The 13,955-nt window shown below is 38.1% G+C and overlaps 9 non-coding genes across 9 annotated transcripts; all 9 read right to left on the bottom strand.

Moving 5' to 3' along the window:
* Window positions 1-9,395: 9,395 nt before the first annotated feature.
* TRNAP-AGG (transfer RNA proline (anticodon AGG)) lies at window positions 9,396-9,467 on the bottom strand. Its single transcript has one exon. It is a non-coding gene; the product is annotated as a tRNA-Pro (tRNA).
* An 887-nt stretch (window positions 9,468-10,354) lies between these two features.
* On the bottom strand, window positions 10,355-10,426 carry TRNAH-AUG (transfer RNA histidin (anticodon AUG)). Its single transcript has one exon. It is a non-coding gene; the product is annotated as a tRNA-His (tRNA).
* A 404-nt stretch (window positions 10,427-10,830) lies between these two features.
* Window positions 10,831-10,902, bottom strand: TRNAP-AGG (transfer RNA proline (anticodon AGG)). Its single transcript has one exon. It is a non-coding gene; the product is annotated as a tRNA-Pro (tRNA).
* A 249-nt stretch (window positions 10,903-11,151) lies between these two features.
* TRNAP-UGG (transfer RNA proline (anticodon UGG)) lies at window positions 11,152-11,223 on the bottom strand. The gene has a single exon. It is a non-coding gene; the product is annotated as a tRNA-Pro (tRNA).
* Window positions 11,224-11,466: 243 nt separating this feature from the next.
* TRNAP-AGG (transfer RNA proline (anticodon AGG)) lies at window positions 11,467-11,538 on the bottom strand. Its single transcript has one exon. It is a non-coding gene; the product is annotated as a tRNA-Pro (tRNA).
* A 249-nt stretch (window positions 11,539-11,787) lies between these two features.
* TRNAP-UGG (transfer RNA proline (anticodon UGG)) lies at window positions 11,788-11,859 on the bottom strand. The gene has a single exon. It is a non-coding gene; the product is annotated as a tRNA-Pro (tRNA).
* A 410-nt stretch (window positions 11,860-12,269) lies between these two features.
* On the bottom strand, window positions 12,270-12,341 carry TRNAP-AGG (transfer RNA proline (anticodon AGG)). Its single transcript has one exon. It is a non-coding gene; the product is annotated as a tRNA-Pro (tRNA).
* A 572-nt stretch (window positions 12,342-12,913) lies between these two features.
* Window positions 12,914-12,985, bottom strand: TRNAP-AGG (transfer RNA proline (anticodon AGG)). The gene has a single exon. It is a non-coding gene; the product is annotated as a tRNA-Pro (tRNA).
* A 725-nt stretch (window positions 12,986-13,710) lies between these two features.
* TRNAP-AGG (transfer RNA proline (anticodon AGG)) lies at window positions 13,711-13,782 on the bottom strand. Its single transcript has one exon. It is a non-coding gene; the product is annotated as a tRNA-Pro (tRNA).
* Between the last annotated feature and the right edge of the window lie 173 nt (window positions 13,783-13,955).

The following is a 13,955-nucleotide window of genomic DNA, read 5'->3' on the forward strand; positions in this document are numbered from 1 at the left end:
TTCTCCGGGTCAATTTCTACACCTTGCGCGCTTACAACCTAGCCAAGGACGGCAACCTTAGAAACTCCAAAACTCGATTTTCTCAAATTAAGCGTTAAACCGGCGTGTTTCAGCTGTGAAAACACATACCGAAGAGCTTCTAGGTGTTCCTCCCAGCTAGCATTAGCGATGACAATGTCATCCAGGTATACACCGACCCCGAAACGTCTCGCATATTTTAAAACCTTCTTCATCAAACAGGAGAATGTTGATGGGGCCTTATTTTAATTGAACGGCAAAGGTGGGCATTTTCTAATACTTCATTGTTAGAACATTCACACTCAAAGATAAAGACGTCTGTATTTACCATTTAACTCTTCCTTTTATGAAGGAATGAATCATGTTAAGCGAGAAACCATCAGGATCACTGCTCAAAGTTTATAAGGATTGTTAAAACATTCTATATACTCGAAGGGACGATCCATGCCGCGAGATCCATATGACGTTTCTTCCAAGTGAAGATTCATGCCGCTAGAACTTTATGAAGTTTCTTCAAAATGAAGATTTATTCCGCGATATTCATATGGAGTTTCTTCAAAATGAAGGTTCATACCGCAATACCTATATGAAGTTTCTTCAGAATGAAGAAAAGGGGATTGGCATATCATAATATTATGACACTCTGATCTTCGAATTAATATATTCAAAAAAGAACGGATTGCGTTATTGCCAATAGGAAGTGGGGAGAGAAAAATATGAGGTCAAGCGCTTCAACGATCAGCGAGATAAGTTATACGTGCTGTGACGTTTATCGTGGCTCATTCATAATGATTCCTCAAGCTCTCTACCTCAGGAATCTAGCGAACACTTAGAGAAAAACACTACACCATCATTCTTCGTAGGCTGGTAGCCGTATGCATTCCTGGTCTTATACGGTACAAAGTTCACTTGATTTTGCCCATCACCCTCCCTACCACTAAAGTTTAAAGGGAAAGTGAAGAGTTATGCGATCGGCTTTTATATCGATTCGGCCGCTATTTATAAAATCAATCTGAACACCTATCTTCGAATGATTTTAAAAAACCCTAGTATATTCACATTTCATTGATATATTAAATGCTAATACACATCCGACCAATCGCATAACACACGGTCTACCAGCTAAGTATTATCCGCAACACTCATGATTTAGCGCGAGATCTCATAAACCTTGCACGCTCAAATGGATATTTTGTTACCTGAAAGTTGGGGTAGAACCTTTACTATATCAGTAAAATCTGAACCTATTCTCATTTTAAAAATCACTGGCAGACGTTTCCTGAATGGTTCACTAAGCATTTAGCACTATGCTGGTAGATCTTATAATTTTCTCCTGAATTGATAAAAAACTTGATTTTCCACTTCACCTTACCTTTAATCGAATAGCTTGTTTGTATTTTCAAGATTAGCATAAATTCATATTGTGACGTCAGATCCTGGGGTTTTGACCTAAAATAGGGTGGGGTTAGGTTGTTTGATAAGCCATTTCGCGAAGAACGTATTCAGGGCATGCGTCAAATATTAATAAAACGTGAAAACAATTGTTCGGACGAAAACATCGCTCTCATTCGGAACGAAATGGCCTCGACCAAAGGTTCTACGGGTTCAGCAAAGAAAGAAAAAGTAACGGAAACGACGCCAACCGTATTCGATACCGATTTCCCACGCAAATTCCATTCTGGCGAGTATGGGAAACGTAATTTGCAGGACCATTTTTCTTACCGTGGAAGTCTACCACAAGAAAACGGCCTGGCATCAAAATCTGTTGTACTTGTTTGTGTGATTTGCAATTCTATATTTCATGGCAATAACCCAAACAACTTTTAAAGACACCCAAAGGTAAGCAAGATTTGTTTTAGGGAACTTAAAATCCGTCTGATATTGGTGAAACTTACGCTTTCTGTTAGCCTTGGGTTCAGCGCTTGCATTGCATTTGCTATTTTAGGGTATCACAGTGTTATGTTACGTTTATGGCAATGTTCAAATTATAGAATTTAAAGGTGTCACCGGCGCTGTTAGGATGGACATTGCCCTTAGTTCCGGCCATAACTTATGGCGCTATCTTCGCAGCTTATCAACAATTTGGCCCCCTGGTCCCCCCAACCAGCGCCAGTGATTCACTTTAAGAGAGGTAGGGTAACTATAATGAATTTCCTTTAAATGAAGTAAAATAATCAGTTATGCCAGTAAAACTTCCTATAAAAACAAACTGGGCGCAATGTCAAACCAAAAACCGCGACATGAGCAAAGGGAGATTAGGTTTCTATCATGTTTAGGTCAGTCGACATTTCACAGCACTGTCTAAAACCGGGCGCGGGAAGAAACGGCAATTAGAATCTGTATTCCTTGTGGTATGTCAAGGTCACTCGACAGTTCCTAGCACGGTATGTGGCAGGGGCACGGGGGAGGAATGTGAATGAGATGTGTTCCACTAAGGTCACGGTGCTCGGGTCGCAAAATGTTTCTACTTTCTCTATCCCTTTTAGTGTATGCAGTGTAATAAATATAATATCAACACCTATCTTTGTGGACGGCCCCCAATGCTGCGGTCGGATGACGTCAATATACTACAGTGTCGATCTCGTTTACAGGGTGTAGATAATTACGTGTCATTGTAAGAATTTGAGATAGTTCAAAGAGTTTAATATAGTATATATATTAGTATAACTCTGGAAGAGTTGTACTAATTATTATGAAATAAGAAAATTAATCTATATTTAGGTTCTGAATGTGTTGAACTATATGTCACTGAATTTTTTTTATTCTCGTGTTTTACAGGAAGTAAAAGGAACGGTGGGACACCCAAAGTCTTGTATGCACTAGGTAATAAAGATATTTCTAAATAATAAAAATAATTGTGACATTCACCTATTCTATTACTTAACTACTAAACATACACATTATAGATGGTCAGGATTCTGAAGATGAGGAAATTAGCACTAAAATAAAAAAAAATGAAAAACATTCCGCTTTCGTCAAGAATGCAACTAATGGTACGTTTTATTGTGATTATGAAACAGGTGTTTGACATTCCTTCTCCACAATAACAATCTTATAATTAAAACTAGACTTTGAAGAAGAAATACAGGAACCAGAATTAAGCAGCAAAGAACATCGTGCCAAGAGTTTCAATAAAGAAGGTATTTTTGATATAGAATTCCCTCCTTTAATTATACATGAAACCTTACTTATATCTCCTTTGCTAAAGATTTAGTCATAGCTGTGAATGGTTATGTCGGTGATGGTAGTCAAAACACCATGAATCTGACTGAAAAAGGTACTGCGCTTAGCTTAGGAAAAAAATTATTGGCAATATGTTTCTATACATACAAAAATTCTAATATCATGCATTCATATTTAACTAGACGGTTCTTATTCTGACCAAAAGAAGTCGAAACGAGCAAATGACAACTATACAACTGGAATGAAAAATAAGGGTATTTTTGGATTGACTTTCTGTTATAAATAAAATCTTTGATCAAATTCCATCTTTTCTACTATAGATTTCACAGTTCCGGAAGGCATGATTTTGGTGAAAGAAGGTAATGTATTAATTAACAAAAAAAAACAACACTAAGCAGTTATTGTATGTAACCATTTTATATAAAACCTACAACTGAATTCAAGGTGTTCATACTAAAATCTGCTTCGAGTTATGGATTTTATTTGCGTATAAGATGAAACATTAACTAATTTTGTAATCACAGATTGGTATCGTAACGTTAACAGAAACCTAGAAATCATAAAAATTAATGGAAATGACATGATGTCATTGTTGGAAACCATTATCAAGCGGATTGAGGGAAACTCGCCCAAAACTGCAATTGCATCAGCATCTGTCGAGTTTGATTTTGCTTTTCCAAACGCACAATTTGTAAGCATAATAAAAAACAAATTGACCCTTTTAACCTGAACTATCGCAATAGGCCTTTACATAAAATCCGTATGTTGCCGGGGGAAAAAGCAGAGACGAAGGCTATTCTTCCCTCCCGCGAAAAGAAAATGTTGCCGGGGGAAAAAGCAGAGATGAAGGACGTTCGTACCCTCCCGCGAAATAATTTATAGAAAGGCCTATTGAGTTTCATTTTACTGCGATGAAACATGATTCTTGTTGTCATAACATTTATAATCATTTAATATCCGTATTTTAGCTTCAATATTTAAAAAACATCGGCGGATCAAATGTGCAGAGTTTTGTGAAGCGAATATTTTTACAAATTTTGAGCGATGAAGTCCTGGTATTATTTAATTGGGAGGGTCGAAAATCGAAACAAATGTTCAAAAATTTCATGCTTACAACACAAATTATTGGTGAGTTTAAATAAGAAATGCTGTCGCCATTCGATCTGATGTGCAAGCCTTGATTGTCTTCTTTTTTATTTGAGCCATGCCGGAAGTTATGCACATGGCTAAAATAATTATAGGCTCGACCAGACCAAATTTATGTTTAATATGTATTATTTTCAATAATATAGCGGCAATTATGTCAGCCGAAAATTTTCAATGCACAAAGAAAGACGTGGAAGACAGTATCAAATGAAGACTTCGTCATGCTCAAGGAAGTTTGGATATGAAAAAGGCCTCACTTCATTGAAACAAAATAATCACAACTAAAACTCCATTTCAAGTCAAATTATTCATTTCTTTGCATAAGTTTGAATATTTTTGTATATAAGACCTGCCATTGAAATAAAAAAAAACCTTGCTATTCCATTTATTTCAAGTCTTTTTAAGCGCAAAAGGATATCATTGAATGTCCAACCAAATTCCCACTTAATATCCTTGGGATGAGAGCAGGAACATCTTATACATGTTGCAGGGATATATTGGGGATATCCTACAAATATCGGAAAATATATACACGGGAGCTACGTAGGACATAGGAATTCAGAACATATGACTGTCCTAGGAATATCGTGTGGATGCTTCAGGGATATACTGGGGATAGACAATACACATCTCTAGGACGGCCTACAAATATCTGCAGAGATATCCACGGGAGCGACATGGGGCATAGGCATTAAAGAGATATGGCTGTCCCTGGAACATCTTATGGATGTCGCTTGGATATATTGGGGATAAACAGTACACATTTCTTGGATGGCCTAAAAATATTCGAAAATATATACACGGGAGCTACGGTGGACATAGGGAATGAGGACATCTTACTGTCCCAGGACCATCCCATGTTTGAATATCTGGGTTATAGGAACATCCTAGGGACATAGCCTATGTTCCTACGATATATCCATGGTTAAGCCCACAGACGTATTTGCGTTTGCTGGGTTTGGACGTATCGAAATTCTGATTATTCATAAAAATGAATCTGATGAAGTTTATATTTGTGTTTCTCTATTCCATTCCACGCACAACTTGGAATTGCATGCCTTTGAATTAACTGAAGTTACTGAAAAACGTATCGTAAAGATTACGGATCTATCGGATTACTACCCTCTTCCCTGTTATTACATTTTCGGGAAAAAACTGTTACTCTAAAACACAGTGTTTTCCACCCTTAAACTTTGGAAGTAAAAATTTTAAATAATACATTGTAGCATAATTTAAAATAGCATCTAAATTTTTTTTATTAAAATAATGATTTAATTTGATATTCAACAATACTGTTCCAGTTTTTCACCATTCCAAATAATTGTAACGCTCATAGAATATAGAACTCGTATAACCAAAAGATTAAATACTGAATTTAAAAACATAAATTGCATTTTTTTTGTCTTAAGATGGCCACAAATATTTTTGAAACCTCTGAAAAGCAGAAAATTAAAACTTTGTTATTGGATGCGTTGCCAAGTTTGATAGAAAGCGACATCGAAGCTATAGTTCAATATCTAACCAGGGACGAAATAGGTGTGGAAAAGATAGAAGATATGAAGTTTATCACTCTGGCGGATCTAAGTAAAACTTCTCTCAAACCAATTCAATCAAGGAAACTTTTGGGATCCATAAGCTCACTTTTTACCGGGACATCATTGGAAACAGGTTGGTAAGATGTACTTATTAAGCTATTTAAATATGGAAAATTACTAGTAGAGAATGTCGACCAGTATACGAGCTTCTACAGCTGGTAATAACATTATACCTTAAAAGAACGGCTTTTTTCTAATAATAGAAGGAAAAATATAAAAAAAATATCTCTTATTACAAAATGATTAGCATTTAATTAGTCGCCATTTTTAGAAGAGTCTGCTAGCCTGAACCCGCAAGGGATTGTTTCAACCAATCCCGAGAGGGTTAGGAGCTCAAACTAGAAGACGCCACTAAACCAATGGCAAGGCAGTAGTCAACATTTTTAAGACATATTAAATGCCATTTATTCTTTTAATATTTTCCCATTTTATATTTAGTTTAGCCGTTCTTTTAAGGTATATTGTGTAGAACCGGGATCTGTTGCTTTAACACAAGACAGACTCGTGAGACATAAGCAAGCCTGAGTTACATTTTCTTCCTATCATTTCTGTATTGCAAAGTGGCAATTGACGAAACAACGAAAACGCTATGCAAATTATACGTATCAAAACATTTTGAAATAAGCTTTTAATGTTGAGCTTTAGTTCAATGCTTATAGTATATGGATAATTTACATTTCAGGACAATCACCGAACGGATCAACTGTTATTATTGAACAAGACGGAGATAGTTCTCTCAGAATGAACAGTCTAAAAACAATACAGCTTCAAATTTCAATTCATTATTGGTAATTTACTAAATTTAATTTTTTAAAAAACAGTGGATGGTGTATCGCTGATATTATTTTATTTTTATAGGAGTCGAGGACCACAGTCATTAACCATGACACATGGGCTGACAACTGTGTTTTGAATAAAGAAATATTTAACAAGCAGACTCAAGCGAATCTCTCAACGGGTGGCAAATTGACACCGAAATTCAGAAATATAATTGTTAGAAACCTCGTTGATGACGCTATAAAACTATGCAATCGACCTAGTCGTAGTGATATGAGGAAAATTGCTGAAAAATTTACGCGTTGCTTTCCTTATGCAATTAAAGATGAAATTGACGGCAAGGTCTTAGGAACAGGCTATTATAGCTTTGTGGTTCAATTGTACACAAGGCTGGAAAACCTTTCTCGACAAGTTGACCAAGTGATGCCTAGAGAAAACAAAAATGGTCGGTTAGTTGACTTGACCACAACGAAGCTTAAATTCAGCCCTGAAATCAGTGAAGGAGAAAAAAAACCTACGAGGATGTTCGCGAAAGTTTGATGAACATGGCTTTAGAAATGGAGCCAAATCCAAATGTTATTGAAGCAAAGATGCTTCAAACATTTACTCTTCAGAGGCAGTATATTAACCAGGGAAGCACAGTTGAAATTTTGAAAAATCAATGGCCATTTTTATTTGAGCCGTCAGGAATGAAAGTCCACCTTACGGAATTGATGGGAAAAGATGTTTTTAAATTGTTTGAAAACTTTTTTCTAAAAAGAAGCAATACGTTTTGCTCATTTTTCGCTAAGAGTAATAAAGAGTTTTGTAAGACCACTTCGGCAAAACTTAAAAGCCTTAAGAGAAATACGTGAGAGATGAGAAAGCAGTCATTGGGTCCGTCATATTGCTCACAATGAACCATTTTAAAGAGTGTTTGAAAAGTATTTTCCCACTTTTTGAGGTGAAACTAATCAGAATATTATTATTTAAATAGCCATAATATAAAATAAAAATGATAATAATATAATATTTTACGTCTACAGCCAGGCACTACCGATGAAACTGTGCTGAAAAGTGTTCCATTACACCCATGTTTGATTGTTTATGGTAGAAACAGCTAGGACTTAAATTTAGGATGTCCATGTAATCTTTGTAATTTTCCAGGAGAAAGCTTGCCTGAAGCCGTAGCTCTCAAGCTAGCAACTGATGATAAAATTATGAACAATCATATACAAGTGGATAAACTTGCTGTAGCCTTGGCGATGCTCTTTGGGACTTTCTACATACACAATATCCACATTCATTTCGTTCAACCATGGAATTCTTTCAAAGGTAGAATTTGTAATTCTAGAAAACTTTAGTCAATTCAGAGTTAATATAGCCTATTGTTTTCAATGTATTAAACACAGATATATCGCTAAAATAAACAAAAACACAGGAAAAGATGTGGTTGATCCAAAAGTTATAGGATTAGTTATCAAAGTTTCAGAACTTGAATGGATCGAGAGTAAGTATTATTTTATTAAAATGGAGAAAGGAATAGACGATTAAAATATTATTGCTTCATTCTACCATGTTAAAACGCATTCAAAAATTAAGAATCATTTTTGGAATGATATCACATGAATTCCACTTAAATATAAAACCATGTAAAACCAATAATGGATCGTTTTCTGGAGATGGAATAAAATAAGTTAAGATTAAAGGCCTTTTTTCTTCACGAGGAAACACCCCCTAATTGGTTTTAAATTAGTTCAGTTCTTATGTGGAATTCATATCTAAGAAAACAGGAACCACATTTAGTAAAAGAACGAAATAAAAATCACTTAATTTTCCTTTATGACTTTCCTTGGCAATGAAATTCTAACATCATATTCTGCTATCTTATTCTTGGTGTTTTGTAAATTCTCAACTTTTAAAATGACATTTGTTGTTACAGGTCAAGATTGATCAACGCTATATTTATTCAATAGTCTAAATTATGTGATAATAAATACCACAATAAACTTCATTCTGTTAAATTTACCTATGATTTAATTAATTCACGCAAAGCTATGTTTACATTTACTGGAAAATTTCCGTTTAGTCTGTAATCACTGAAGTAAAAACTTCAGGCATATCGTTCTTCTCCAGTAACTACTACCGAAATATATATAGTATTTAATAAATGGCTTAGCATTTTCCCACATTATTAAAAGTTGCTGGTACATTTCAGGTGCTTCCTACAAAATTCCCTGTTTAAACGGTCTTAAGACATATATAAAAATTACAGGAATATTTATCCTACTTTTTAAAAGGCTGTAAGTACTTAATAACTGTAGTGAAACTGCAGTAATATTTCACGTAATTCCTACAAGGTTTTTCATAGAATAGTCTTATATTTTCCGTAAAATTTACAGAAAAAAACTCGTGTGTTTACGATAAAGTAGTTCGTTGCAAGTACATGAACACTTTAGTCAAAGCTACAGCTATATTTCACGTAGTCGTAAAAGGATTCCTTGTCAAAACAGCAGGTTAACTTACGTAAAATTTAGAGGAAAATCTCCTGTATTTACTTTTTGATTGTTCGTTTCAAATGCTGAATCACATTAGTAAAAGCTACACCATGTATGGAATAGAAATATGCTCAATTCATGGGTCTACAAATTAATTAGCTGCATTTAAATAGTCACTAAATTACTTCTGCAAAAACTCGGGTCCGTCCGGGATTTGAACCCGGGACCACTCGCACCCTAAGCGAGTATCATACCCCTACACCAACGGACCGTGTGTTCAAATAAAATATGCTCAACTCATAGGTCTACCCTGTAGTTAGTTGCATTTAAACAGTTACTAAATTACTCCTGAAAGAACTCGGGTCCGTCCGGGATTTGAACCCGGGAACACTCGCAGCCAAAGCGAGTATCATACCCCTAGACCAACAGACAACCTGCGTAAGTGAAATATGCTCAACTCATAGGACTACCCTGTAGTTAGTTGCAATTAAATAGTCACAAAACTACTTCTGCAAAAACTCGGGTACGTCCGGGATTTGAAACCTAGAACACTCGCACCCTAAGCGAGTATCATACCCCTAGACCAACGGACCGTGTGTTCGAGTAAAATATGCCCAACTCATAGGCCTACCCTGTAGTTAGTTGAATTTAAATAGTTACTAAATTACTTCTGAAAGAACTCGGGTCTGTCCGGGATTTGAACCCGGGACCACTCGCAGTCAAAGCGAGTATCATACCCCTAGACCAACGGACAATGTGCGTAAGTAAAATATGCTCAACTCATAGGACTAACCTGTAATTAGTTCAAATTATACAGTCCCAAAACTACTTCTGCAAAAGCTCGGGTCCGTCCGGGAATTGAACCCGGGACCACTCGCAGTCAAAGCGAGTATCATACCCCTAGTCCAACGGACCGTGTGTTCGAGTAAAATATGCCCATCTCATAGGACTACCCTGTAGTTAGTTGCAATTAAATAGTCACAAAACTACTTCTGCAAAAACTCGGGTCCGTCTGGGATTTGTACCCGGGACCACTCGCACCCAAAGCGAGTATCATACCCCTAGACCAACGGACCATGTAGAAATATGCTCAATTCATAGGGCTACAAATTAATTAGTTGCATTTAAATAGTCACTAAATTACTTCTGCAAAAACTCGGGTCCCTCCGGGATTTGAACCCGGGACGACTCGCACCATAAGCGAGTATCATACCCCTAGACCAACGGACCGTGTGTTCGAGTAAAATATGCCCATCTCATAGGTCTACCCTGTAGTTAGTTGAATTTAAATAGTTACTAAATTACTTCTGGAAGAACTCGGGTCTGTCCGGGATTTGAACCCGGGACCACTCGCAGCCAAAGCGAGTTTCATACCCCTAGACCAACGGACAATCTGCGTAAGTAAAATATGCTCAACTCATAGGACTACCCTGTAATTAGTTGCAATTAAATAGTCACAAAACTACTTCTGCAAAAACTTGGGTCCGTCTGGGATTTGTACCCGGGACCACTCGCACCCAAAGCGAGTATCATACCCCTAGACCAACGGACCATGTAGAAATATGCTCAATTCATAGGGCTACAAATTAATTAGTTGCATTTAAATAGTCACTAAATTACTTCTGCAAAAACTCGGGTCCCTCCGGGATTTGAACCCGGGACGACTCGCACCCTAAGCGAGTATCATACCCCTAGACCAACGGACCGTGTGTTCGAGTAAAATATGCCCAACTCATAGGTCTACCCTGTAGTTAGTTGCATTTAAATAGTTGCTTAATTACTTCTGAAAGAACTCGGGTCTGTCCGGGATTTGAACCCGAGACCACTCGCGTCAAAGCGAGTATCATACCCCTAGACCAACGGACAATCTGCGAAAGTAAAATATGCTCAACTCATAGGACTACCCTGTAATTAGTTGCAATTAAATAGTCACAAAACTACTTCTGCAAAAACTTGGGTCCGTCCGGGATTTGAACCCGGGACCACTCGCACCCAAAGCGAGTATCATACCCCTAGACCAACGGACCATATGTGTAAGAAAAATGTGCTCAACTAATAGGCCTACCCTGTAAATAGTTGCAATTAAATAGTCACGAAACTACTTCTGCAAAAACTCGGGTGCGTCCGGGATTTGTACCCGGGACCACTCGCACCCAAAGCGAGTATCATACCCCTAGACCAACGGACCATGTAGAAATATGCTCAATTCATAGGGCTACAAATTAATTAGTTGCATTTAAATAGTCACTAAATTACTTCTGCAAAAACTCGGGTCCCTCCGGGATTTGAACCCGGGACGACTCGCACCCTAAGCGAGTATCATACCCCTAGACCAACGGACCGTGTGTTCGAGTAAAATATGCCCAACTCATAGGTCTACCCTGTAGTTAGTTGCATTTAAATAGTTGCTTAATTACTTCTGAAAGAACTCGGGTCTGTCCGGGATTTGAACCCGAGACCACTCGCGCCAAAGCGAGTATCATACCCCTAGACCAACGGACAATCTGCGAAAGTAAAATATGCTCAACTCATAGGACTACCCTGTAATTAGTTGCAATTAAATAGTCACAAAACTACTTCTGCAAAAACTTGGGTCCGTCCGGGATTTGAACCCGGGACCACTCGCACCCAAAGCGAGTATCATACCCCTAGACCAACGGACCATATGTGTAAGAAAAATGTGCTCAACTAATAGGCCTACCCTGTAAATAGTTGCAATTAAATAGTCACGAAACTACTTCTGCAAAAACTCGGGTGCGTCCGGGATTTGAAACCTAGAACACTCGCACACAAAGGGAGTATCATACCCCTAGACCAGCGCACCATGTATGGAATAGAATTATGCTCAATTCATAGGGCTACAAATTAGTTAGTTGCATTTAAATAGTCACTAAATTACTTCTTCAAAAACTCGGGTCCGTCCGGGATTAGAACCCGAGACCACTCGCACCTAAGCGAGTGTCATACTCCTAGACCAACGGACAATGTGCGTAAGTAAAATATGCTCAACTCATAGGACTACCCTGTAATTAGTTGCAATTATATAGTACCAAAACTACTTCCGCAAAATCTCGGGTCCGTCCGGGATTTGAACCCGGGACCACTCGCACCCTAAGCGAGATTCATACCCCTAGACCAACGGACCGTGTGTTCATGTAAAATATGCCCAACTCATAGGTCTACCCTGTAGTTAGTTGCATTTAAATAGTTGCTAAATTACTTCTGAAAGAACTCGGGTCTGTCCGGGATTTAAACCCGGGACCACTCGCAGCCAAAGCGAGTATCATACCCCTAGACAAACGGATAATGTGCGTAAGTAAAATGTGCTCAACTCATAGGACTACCCTGTAGTTAGTTGCATTTAAATAATTTCTAAATTACAGCCGAAAGAACTCGGGTCTGTCCAGGATATGAACCCGGGACCTCTCGCAGCCAAAGCGAGTATCATACCCCTAGACCAACGGACAATCTGCGTAAGTAAAATATGCTCAACTCATAGGACTACCCTGTAATTAGTTGCAATTAAATAGTCACAAAACTACTTTTGCAAAAACTCGGGTACGTCCGGGATTTGAAACCTAGAACACTCGCACCCAAAGCGAGTATCATACCCCTAGACCAGGGCACCATGTATGGAATAGAAATATGCTCAATTCATAGGGCTAAAAATTAATTAGTTGCATTTAAATAGTCACTAAATTACTTCTGCAAAAGCTCGGGTCCGTCCGGGATTTGAACCCGGGACCACTCGCACCCTAAGTAAGTATCATACCCCTAGACCAACGGACCGTGTGTTCGAGTAAAATATGCCCAACTCCTAGGTCTACCCTGTAGTTAGTTGCATTTAAATAGTTGCTAAATTACTTCTGAAAGAACTCGGGTCTGTCCGGGATTTGATCCCGGGACCACTCGCAGCCAAAGCGAGTATCATACCCCTAGACCAACAGACAACCTGCGTAAGTGAAATATGCTCAACTCATAGGACTACCCTGTAGTTAGTTGCAATTAAATAGTCACAAAACTACTTCTGCAAAAACTCGGGTACGTCCGGGATTTGAAACCTAGAACACTCGCACCCTAAGCGAGTATCATACCCCTAGACCAACGGACCGTGTGTTCGAGTAAAATATGCCCAACTCAAGGTCTACCCTGTAGTTAGTTGAATTTAAATAGTTACTAAATTACTTCTGAAAGAATTCGGGTCTGTCCGGGATTTGAACCCGGGACCACTCGCATTCAAAGCGAGTTTCATACCCCCAGAAAAACGGACGATCTGCGTAAGTAAAATATGCTCAACTCATACGACTACCCTGTAATTAGTTGCAATTAAATAGTCACAAAACTACTTCTGCAAAAACTTGGGTCCGTCTGTGATTTGAAGCCGGGACCACTCGCACCCAAAGCGAGTATCATACCCCTAGACCAACGGACCATGCAGAAATATGCTCAATTCATAGGGCTACAAATTAATTAGTTGCATTTAAATAGTCACTAAATTACTTCTGCAAAAACTCGGGTCCCTCCGGGATTTGAACCCGGGACCACTCGCACCCTAAGCGAGTATCATCCCCCTAGACCAACGGACCATGTGTTCAAGAAAAATATGCCCAACTCATAGGCCTACCCTGTAGTTAGTTGAATTTAAATAGTTACTAAATTACTTCTGAAAGAACTCGGGTCTGTCCGGGATTTGAACCCGGGACCACTCGCAGTCAAAGCGAGTATCATACCCCTAGACCAACGGACAATGTGCGTAAGT

Source organism: Phalangium opilio, unplaced genomic scaffold (assembly GCF_054372755.1).
Source record: "Phalangium opilio isolate 3A_F unplaced genomic scaffold, DU_Popi_V2 ptg000088l_1, whole genome shotgun sequence".
Lineage (NCBI taxonomy): Eukaryota > Metazoa > Arthropoda > Arachnida > Opiliones > Phalangiidae > Phalangium > Phalangium opilio.